This window comes from Saccostrea echinata, unplaced genomic scaffold (genome assembly GCF_033153115.1).
Source record: "Saccostrea echinata isolate AGI-Se365-2 ecotype Australia unplaced genomic scaffold, CSIRO_AGI_Sech_v1 ptg000037l, whole genome shotgun sequence".
NCBI classification, from domain to species: Eukaryota; Metazoa; Mollusca; class Bivalvia; order Ostreida; family Ostreidae; genus Saccostrea; species Saccostrea echinata.
Genome location: NW_026889786.1, coordinates 4,051,293 through 4,062,022, shown reverse-complemented (window position 1 = coordinate 4,062,022; position 10,730 = coordinate 4,051,293). Strand labels below are relative to the sequence as shown.

General features: G+C 33.8%; 1 long non-coding RNA gene across 1 annotated transcript; it reads right to left on the bottom strand.

Annotated features, from left to right (window-relative positions):
- Positions 1 to 214: 214 nt before the first annotated feature.
- LOC133200268 (uncharacterized) lies at positions 215 to 1,691 on the bottom strand. The gene is made up of 3 exons (XR_009722908.1): positions 1,476 to 1,691; positions 1,108 to 1,222; positions 215 to 854 (listed from the first exon to the last, which is right to left on the bottom strand). It is a non-coding gene; the product is annotated as an uncharacterized LOC133200268 (long non-coding RNA).
- Between the last annotated feature and the right edge of the window lie 9,039 nt (positions 1,692 to 10,730).

Sequence of the window (10,730 nt, the reverse complement as noted above, 5' to 3'; positions counted from 1 at the left end):
TATTGCTTTTGTTTTATCTGCAATCACAGTAAAAATGTGCAAAGTTACAGACCAATTCCCTTTCAAAAAAATTCATCTAAGGCGTCATATAGATGTACATGTACAACCGTACACAGAACCATCATTAATTTCTACATCTGTGTTTTAAGCTCCAAAAAATGATTAGGAAGCACTTTCAGAAGCTGTTTATTACAGTAAATAAAGTGTCATAAAACATTACGCAGTCATACAACATAATAAATTTGTAAATCAGTAAGTACAATATGATCAATAGTTCTCTGTCTCTGCTACTGGTATCCTTATATCAGCACTTGTTTTACACCGCACTTAATGATATAAAGCTATACATTGTCACAAACGCGCGCAGATGAATCTTTAACGTGGCTGGAAAATCTTAACTCCCCTGAACTATTCACAGAGATCTAATTATCTACAGTAGACTCTTAAAATAAAGAGACGATCCTTTCAATGCTGATTAAATCCTCAAAGATTCAAACTCTCTTTAACTAAATTCTTTTTGAACTTTGGCAAAGAGGAAGGTCGCTCAATGAATGTCATAATTGGGGGTAATGCGTCGTTCTGATTATTCCTGTGAACGATACTGAATCTCTCGCATCACTTTTTGTAATAACTCTGATCCTGGAGGAAGGCTTTCTCTTGTAATTGAGAGAATGATCTCTTTTCGTCCATTATCTTCCCCTCTGGGAGAAACTGTTCCGAAGAAAGACTTGTCCAGAATAGAGCTTTGTTGTTTTTCATGTTCTAGTTCCAACAGGGAATCGAACACCATACTGAGCTTCCTGTCTGTTTCTACAGCCCCTCCTGATCCAGACATTGATTTTTTCTTATTTTTCCTGGTATAAAGATCAAAATTTACTAAGTGAATGAACATTTAATGAATGAAGTCTGTCTTTTATACTTTTAGAAGACATTTTTAAAGTACCTAAGCAAACGTAAATAAGGTGACGTATTCAATAAATATTTATTGCTTTATATATTTATACGTATTTCAGCACTTAGGAAGGGTGAACATTCGAACATAAATTATTTGTTTGAACGTCTTTGAAATCCTTATATTAAACAGAAGTGCAAACACCCTTTTGTCACCGTTGCGTATATCAGCCGAAATCCAAAGATAAACAAATCCAATCTACAAATCAACCCCATTGACGTTTGGGCTTGTCTTCATGCATTCTCTGCTGCTTTTGAACTGTCTTTGAACCTGCGTCAGAGGAAGCAATTTGTAGACCATAAAACAGATTTTTTTTTCAAAATTGAATTTTAAAATTTGTTTAAACAATCAGATCAGATCACATTCAGTTATACTCTGGACCTCTGATCTTTTTTTACCTTGAGGTTTCATGTTAAAAAATTAAACGTAATTTGAATACATGTATATCAACTAAAGATGAAGAATAGTGATCAAACTCCTAGATCCAGTAAATAATGCAAACAGAGTACAGGCAAACTCGGACCTATTGAAACACCAGAGGCAGGATCAGGTGACTTAGAGTAAGCATCCCCTGTCGACCGGTCACACCCTCCGTGAGCACGTCCAATTAATTAGATTCCATTTGCAGTATATGATTACTAAATATCACGTCCAGAATATCCCCATAGAATCTAGTAGTTCAGGGAGTGCAGTAGGCATATCACTGATCACAGACTTCCCATTAAATGCCTGCACATTAAATTGACATTCCTAATCTTTTGAACATAGTATCCGGCTTTGGCTAGATTTGTATATTTATTGCAGTTTACATGCTGTTTCAGGCCATTAATAAGCAGAAGAGAAATCAGATTACATAATTTTCTGTTGTTTTTCACAATGTTATTAGACATTACATCACGAAATTTATGAATAAGAACTAATGGAACTTTTAACAAATTCTTGTGGCATGAATGTAAATTACCTCACACCACAAACATGACAATAAAAGAAAAAGTTAATCAAAAAAGATAAAACTGCTCATGTAGATGCTGTCTTAGGACAGTAATTCCCGCATTATATGCCCCTACATTTTCTCTCCTACGTACCTAAGTTTTTAGCAAAGAAGCTACAATAGTAATTCTATTATTCACATAAATACTCGTTGTGTAAAAAAAAACCCCGTTTTTTAAAATTTCTTTTCCGCAGTGGTTCCAAGGATGAAAATGAAAATTAAGAAATCTGACTGTATATCTACAGGACACCACCAACCATATTCCAAAATATGATTTAGCCACTGTGTAGAAAGTATGAGGAGTTCTGGGAACCAAATGTCATTTTCCGACTCCTGATTGATCCATAGGATGAAAATAAAAATTACGAATTGTTATTGAACATCAAGAGGATACCCTCAATCACTTGCAATGGCCTTCAGCTCGACTTTAGATATATCGACGACGTATTATCAATTAACAACATAGTTACATCCATTCATATGTCGACTCGATATATCCCAGTGAGCTTGAAATAACAGATACCACAGCGTCTGACACATCTGTTTTCACATTTGGATATTTTACTAGAAAAAGACTTTAATGGTATATGTAACCGAACAACAAAGCTTTATGATAAACGTGATGATTTCATTTTTTTTCAATCGTCGACTTCCCTTACTTATGTAGCAAAATAGCTTTATCACCTACATATAGGGTTTTTGTCCCCTACCTATTTCGATACGCAAGAGCATGCTCTACATATGAACAATTTCTAAAACGAGGCAAGCGATTGACAAACAAGTTGATGAAACAATGATATCAGCAGTCTCGTTTGAAGTCATCATTTTGCAAATTTTATGGTCGATACAATGACTTTAATTCTCAGCAAATGCAACTTATCATTAAGTCAAATGCTGACTGACGTTTTTTCATACTAATTGTTAGGCCATTATTTACACACTGAATTGTCTACAGATTTTTTCGTTTTCCCGATCGTGACAAGGAGCACACGGCGGGTGTAACCAGTCGACAGGGGTTGCTCACTCCTCCATGGCAGCTGATCCCACCTCTGATGTTTTTGGAAGTCCGTGTTTGCTCTGCTCCAGATTTGTATTATTTTTAGAATGGACTTGGAGCTTGAATACGGTTCGTTATCTCCATATTTCATTTAAAAGCAGATATGGCTGCTGCATAAATTATTAAAGTTCTGAAAAAAAGTTTTTCGACCCAGATGAAATATTAAAACATAAATATGGGAAACTAAACAATCACACTTTATCTGAAGGAGGGATTCTTCTCATACATGTACTTTTTGTTTTTAAAAATTAATGAAATTTTCACAGATTCAAGGAGACAATATCACTAAGTGATAGTATCAATAAGATTAAATTTGACCGTTTTATTTTAGGAGCAAGGTTATCTAATTATTCATAAAAGACCTTACTAAATAGGGACTATCAGACGATACTACATGTATCACATAAAGATAAATAATTTAACTAAAATAGATATTGGTTATTTCTTATTTCCTCTATTTTTCTTAAAGGAGATGGGCGAACATAGCGTGCAGAAAGCCTATAGCTTCAGAAATATAAAAATCATGTTCAGTTTGTGAATTTAATATTTAGAGAAAAGTTCTCATTATTGAAATTTATGAAATTGTCATAAACAAAACTTTTCTGAGGAAAATTTTCTCTGCAAAATTTATTCTTTTATTTAAAAAATTACTGTGGTATTCACGGGGTTCGAACCCTAGCAATAAAAATCCTGAGTATCATTTTCTTTCGAGACTAGCACGCTAACCACTAGACTACCCAAGTCCTGACGACCATTGGCATTTAAATCATGTTTGTGATATGACCCTTGACTTAATGGACTTCAAGTATTTCTCGAAAAGATGCGAATGTTTTGTCATAAAAGTATATTTTTAAGGTATAGTGGATCATTGCTCCATATTTTTGGTAACCAAAAAATGTATATTTTTATGCAAACTTTGAGGATTAACTTTCAAAAAGGTGGAGCGAAAACCCACTCATATCGAAAAATAGTGTTATAGTATGAGAAAGTGACTCTTTTTGCCCGCTTTAGTGTGTATCTAATATTTCACAGGCAAATAATTTCAATCTTTGAGGGATTTTTGCAAATTGTAGAGATTTTACATAAAGTATATTTTAATGTTAGATGAAATATCAAGGAAAATTTTGATATAATTGAAATTTAATTTTTCATCTTCATGTTTGTCACACTATAGGCTCACAGTATCTAACCCACATACTAAAAAAACCGGAAGTTGTTGCGTTTCTTGGTTGACAACATGATGCAGTCATGTGATTATGAAATTAAGACGGCAATTATTCGAAGACATGTTAAGTATTTAAATGTGTTGTGCATTAAAACGCATAGATATATGATGAAACGTTCTCTAGGAAACGCAATTTTGTCAAAATGCAGCTTTGTTTTTTAACGCAATGCAAAACGCAGTGCAGTGTAGTTGTGCAAAGACTTAAAAAGATATATTATGGCATTGGCGTTCATCCCATTTTCGATAAGAATTGTATCAAATAATGAGAAATATAAGTATTGGGGTATTGAAACGTAATTTATTCCTAATTATAATTAGAATATCCTTAATTTTACTGCTTTAATCAAAATGCGACTGTATCCGTCGTTCAATATTTACTGTATGTGTCGTTGTGCGGGACAGGATTTTCATTGTACGAGTCGTTGGTAAATTAGGTGCGTTCTTAATTGAAAAGTTCTGAAATAAATTCTATTTTTTCTTTCAGTTCTCGATATATGATATAATGCTTCCATATCTTCTTTTTATATGTTACTACTGCCACTTTGAAACAAGAAATTTCAACAAAATCATTGTCACAAAGTCATTCTCATTTACCTGACTCCAAATTGAAATATCATTGTCGTTTGTGTTTAGACTATTTTCTCTTGTGGAAATGGGATAAAATTAGACATGTTTTGCGATAACATGGCCGTAGGAACCGGGGGGGGGGGGGGCACTTAATTTTGCCGATATATAGATTACTATAGAAATCATAGCTACTATTTGCTTGTGTCCCCTCAATAAAAACGTCTGATGACCCTTTTTTTTTTTTTTTTTTTTTTTTTTTTTTTTTTAATTTTGCCGAAATATAGATTACTATAGAAAACATAGCTACTTTATGCTTGTGTCCCCTCAATAAAAACGTCTGATGACCTTTTTTTTTTTTTTTGGCTTCATAAGGAATTTTGGTAGTTGATAGTGCCCCCCCCCCCCAACTGAAAATGTATAGCCCCCCCCCAAAAAAAAAAAACTGAAATTGCTTCCCACGGGCGTGGATTAGACCATTTTTTCGATATAGAAGCTTGTATAAGAAAACTGAATACAAAAAAAAATCATTAACATAATTCAACCCCCTATTTACAGAGACAAAAGTAAACATCATTTTTCAATTTCTTTCTTATAAAAGATTTATAAAATCTGGTCGCTTAGAAAGCATTATCAATTAAGCGTTTACAATAACTTATCATCCGATAAGAATTTAGGTAGAAACGATTATTCATTCATAATAGTTTTCAATTGAACATTACTATATTATAGGTATTATTCATTCTTTTACTGTGTGGTTGTTTTATTGTCCAAAAGGCGGTTATCAATCTGATTCTTTCAACTGTCATAAGATTTACATGTATAATTAACAAGCGTTACCTTTTTTTTCTATGTGCAAATTGCAAACAATATTTAAACTGAACCTTCCTATATCTCAGGCTGGATAGCTGTATGGCTCTGTGTGTAACTGATTTTCAAACTGAATAAATCCAAAATTTAGGAAAAAATAGGCAACAATCTGATATTTTGATAACAAGCGTTACCTTTTACAAAAGTTACTATTCAACATCCCTTGCGTATATGCAATATTTTCTTCAATATTATACAATTATTGCTGGTTTTTAGGCGAGGTGAATATTGTACTTCGAAGGTGGCTAAATCATCGTATTGACCGAAAAAACAGCAATAATTGTTTTATTATATGATTCAATGATTAAATGACACACACTCATTAAGCAATCCATGCCATCTTACTTGTTCACATCTACTGAAGTACTAGCCGAACATAATGAGAGAAACGGGTTTAAAAACCAGTTGTATTATTTTGGAATTTTCAATTCTAGTTTAGGTGCAATGTAGAAAAAAATAAATGTCAGGCATATATATGTAGGATTAATTTTGAAAAAGAGGGCATTGAAAGGGGAAAAAATGACAATGACAACTTACCTGAAAACAAATCTTTGACTAGCCCCTCCACCCCTTACCCCCTGCCCCCCAAGGATTCTCCCAGCTCAAAATTTTATTTGGTGGGATGTAAAGATTCATAAAAGAGGGGAGGGAAGGTTTCATTGAAATTTTCTGTCATTAAAATTTAATTTAAAACTTTCCATTCTCAAAAGGTAGGGAGAGGGACAGGCCTCCTGCAACCCCCCCCCCCCCCCCCAAAACCTCACCCAAGAAGTTATGTGCCTTAATGCTATGTTCATATGAGTGGAAGTCAGGTGCAAGTGAAATAACTTTCCAAAACTATTTGCATCAATTTGGAATTCCCCTATCTATTTTTGGTCCAATATAGAATAAATAATTAATTGTATTGACCTGGAAGGTCATGTGCAGGTCAATATAACATAGTATTTTTCTAACATTGTTGGATTTCAGCCAATCAGAGAGATGGGAATTATTCAATCATATAATAAAATATTATACTTACATATAATGCGTTGAACGTTATACTATTTACATTTGCTGTGTTTTTCTACTAAGCCAACTGTGCAATTGATTTGATAGTCATTTTTGTGTATACTCACGCGTAGAAATATACACGGTAAAACTCGCGCTAAAGTGACGTCACAATGAAAATAAAAATGTAACGATATAGGGCAGCAAGAAATTCAAATATTGAGTATATTATTGGTGCTTTTAAACTTGTAAAATGTAAATATAAGGAATGTTTTTAAGTTTAGTGTGAATTATTGGTGTGTAAATCACAGACTTGCACGTAGGCATATTTTTCATGCATGAAGCGCTAGCGCGCTTCATGAAATATGCCTACGTGACACGTCTGTGTGATTTACACACCAATAATTCACACTAAGCTTAAAAACATTCCATAAATATAATAATATAAAAATTTTGTCATAATTTGAACTCTTTATAACGTCTATAATAAATTTATAACTAATGAACTTAGAACAGGGTTTATCTCGCAATTAAAAAAATAAATGACTTCATCGGCAGATAAATTTCTATCATGTATTGAGGTACAAGTGAATTCCAATACCTATTTTTGTCCCCCGCTTTCACTGAAAGTGGAGGACATTAATTTGGCTTTGCCTGTCCGTCCGTCAGTCCGTCCGTCTTTCTGTCCGTCTGTAACACTTTCGTTTCCGCGCGATATCTCGAGAGGCCTTTGAGTATTTGCAATAAAATTTTACATAACAAAATCAATAGGGCCGGGTCTTCCATAGGCCACAGGGAGAAATTTCATTGCAGACAGAAAGGTGGACAGACGGACTGACAGACAGACCCAAATTAATATCCCCCAATTTCAGTGAAATCGGGGGAAAAAATTAATTTTTTTAACACTACTGTCATTGAAATGGGGTATCAATTCTGAAAAATGATCATGACAGCACAACGAAGAAGAAGAAAAGAAATAAAAGACAAAATTATTCCAAATAAAATGAAACACCAAGACAAATTTTTATTCCAAATCAAGTCTCAAAAAAACCCAACAACATTCAATTCAAAGTTTACAATTTGATGACCTAATCAACGGACCAAGTTTATACAGCGTTAAACCTTGTTGCGACGGGTATATTTTCCCACATTGATCGAAAATATATTTATATATAGCATTTTTCCAGAACAAACAGTTAGCAGTAGTCTGTGATTTTACATCACGCCTGGTGTGTTTATCCCTTTTCAAACTATGTTTTCTTTTAGTGCTGTATAAGCATATATATTACAATGTTGCATGGTTCTACTTCTGATGTGTCCTCAACTGCCTCTAATATACAGCTGTCCATCCTTAAGAAATAAAAAATAATAAAAATCATGCATTTGTTTTATCAAAACATTGTTAATAAAACATTTTAAAAATACATGTAAGTCACCTGAGTTACTCATTTTACCTACGACATTTTGGTTCTCGTCTGTCGACGTCCGTCGTGTGCTTACAGTTTTATTTTTGTTTTTGTTTTTTTTTGGGGGTGGGGGGTGGTGTTTGTTTTTCTTTTTTTAAATATTTTATGTTTTTATGTTTTTATTTTTATTTATTTGTGTGTGTTTTGTTATTGTCTGTTTGTTTGGTTGTTTTTTGTTTTTGTTTGTTTTTTTTACCTTTTATTGACAACTATTAATATTGTTAATTCTTCTCAAATTTAGTTTAAATGAAAGTATGAAACACCCTGACTGTAAGGTTAAATGTATGTATGGACTATGGTACCCAGATGACTGTCAAGACTTGTGGATCTCCTGTTTGTGCAAATACATGCCAGTACAACTTGCGTTACTTTAGGAACGAACAATACAATTAGAACAATCTCGTTTGAAACGACGCATACAGTGATTACAATGACAGGGGTGTTTTAAATTGTGTAATTTCAAACCTCAACATTTAAATATAAAACTCCGAAGCATACATGACATTGTTCTGTATCATAATTTTCAATATTTGCCATTTAGAGAAATAATTATATCTATTGTGGACTATAAACAACGTACAAACGTTTCATGCATGTGTAAATATGTGAGCAAACGATTGCGTTTTTTAAATTTCTCCTTAAATATTCATACAATTTTAATACAGACAATTGACACTTGTTCAGCGGAATATGCAGAATGAAAATTACGCTAATTCATCATGTTTGTGTGTCAATAATCATGCTCACCTTGCAATTTAACAGGTACTTGTTCTTCTCTGGGTTTGTTTACACGCTTCGATACGCAAGAACTTCCGCTTATTTTAGTATGTCGGTTAGACACTGTGGGCTTATCGCTCGTCATGTTCACCCATCTCCTTTTTAGGGAATATACATGTACGTTATTTGATATGCTTCGTATATTTAAATTTCTCTTATTTTCACATGTTTTGAAGTAGTCATATAAAGATACAAGATGAAACAAAGACAGAAAGTTTTGACCGTTTAGTAAGAGAGAAAAAACACTTTTTACAGATTTTTTGCTCAAATCTGTTCTTAGCTTGGAAGCTTTCAAACGCTAATAAGACTGCAGTTTGTTTAGAAAGTCATATTTATTTGATATATTCTAAAACTGTAGCCATAGTTATTAATTTCAGTCACTTCATAAAATTTCTTTCAGTACTTGTTAAAAAAAAAAACAACTAAATATATTGCTCTGTGGTAATTTTAAGAAGCAGAAAAGGAGATATTTTCATACGCCACAGTTCTGCCAAAAATATAGTCCCTACTAGATTTCAAACTCAGTTTCCATTTCTATTCAAATGTGTAAGATTATGAGAAGGAAAGAAAAATAGTATCTTTTAAATCCCCTACATCTATATATGACATATAAGCATATACTTTGAATATTTCATTTAGTCAAAAACTAGACTATAGAATCCCTCCTTAACGTGTATAACAGTGGACATATATAAATATACTTTATCCCACTTAAGACAAATCTGTCGAAGATTGATTTGTAACAGGAGAAAAATGCGACGGACCAAACCAGGATTCGAACCCGGGCCTCCTGAATCTCCAGTCAGGTGCTCTACCAACTGAGCTATCTGACCACCAGCGATCGAACCCGTCTGACTGCCACATTTCTCCCTCCTTAAAGACAGAGATTTTTTACCGGGTGGTAAATTCCAAGTGAGGGTGGGGTTTATTCTATACAGGTGTGAATGCCTTGAGGGCTAGCAGTCTACGTGTGGTCGATTGTCTCCTAATCCCTATACACAGGAAGTATTTTAATACACAGTAGAGTATAAAAAAATAAAAAGTTGTAAATAAAGTTTAATCTCAATAATTTTTTATTAATTTGTAATTGAATGTGTGTCAAAGCATCCCCATCCATTAAAAAAAATATTATTCAAAGTATTTGTTGAGCCTTGACAAAAAAGTATACCAAATTTAAATATATATTATCATATAGAATATCATATTTATTTCAAATACTATAGGTGTGTGTATATAAATTATCAAGCTAAAAATTCCATAGTAATCATGGTAATACAGCTTCTCTATTGTTTATACCATGTGTGGTACATATCAAAGGACCAAAAGTTAATTTGAAGGTCACCACAAGTGCCAAACAAGGTGTACAAAGTATACACAGGGACTAGTAAGTAAATGTCAATCAAGTTCTAGCACCCAGTGATGTACCTTAATGCACTTGATTGACAGGGGTACAGAGACCAGGTATTTTTGAAGGTGGTGCTTAAAATCTCTGCCTTCAAAGTCTTCGGCTCCCGAAGACACCAACCCAGGTTCTTCCCTAGCAGGTCTTTTCACTTGTCACTTCCAGGACTAGGCACGGCATCAAATGTAACAGGAAAGAAGAAAATGTATGGCTGGATCTGTAATCGAACCCGGGACCCCTGCATCACTAGTCAGGTGCTCTACCTACTAAGCTACCTAGGTCGATATCCACGGCCCAAACCACCACATTACTCCCTCCTTAAATTGTCTACTCCCTCGAAGACACAATCCAAGTTCTTATTAGTCCTTGGCAGGACTTTCACCTGCAAATCCAGGGGTGGTCAACGGCACCAAATCTGTAATAAGAAAAATGCGAC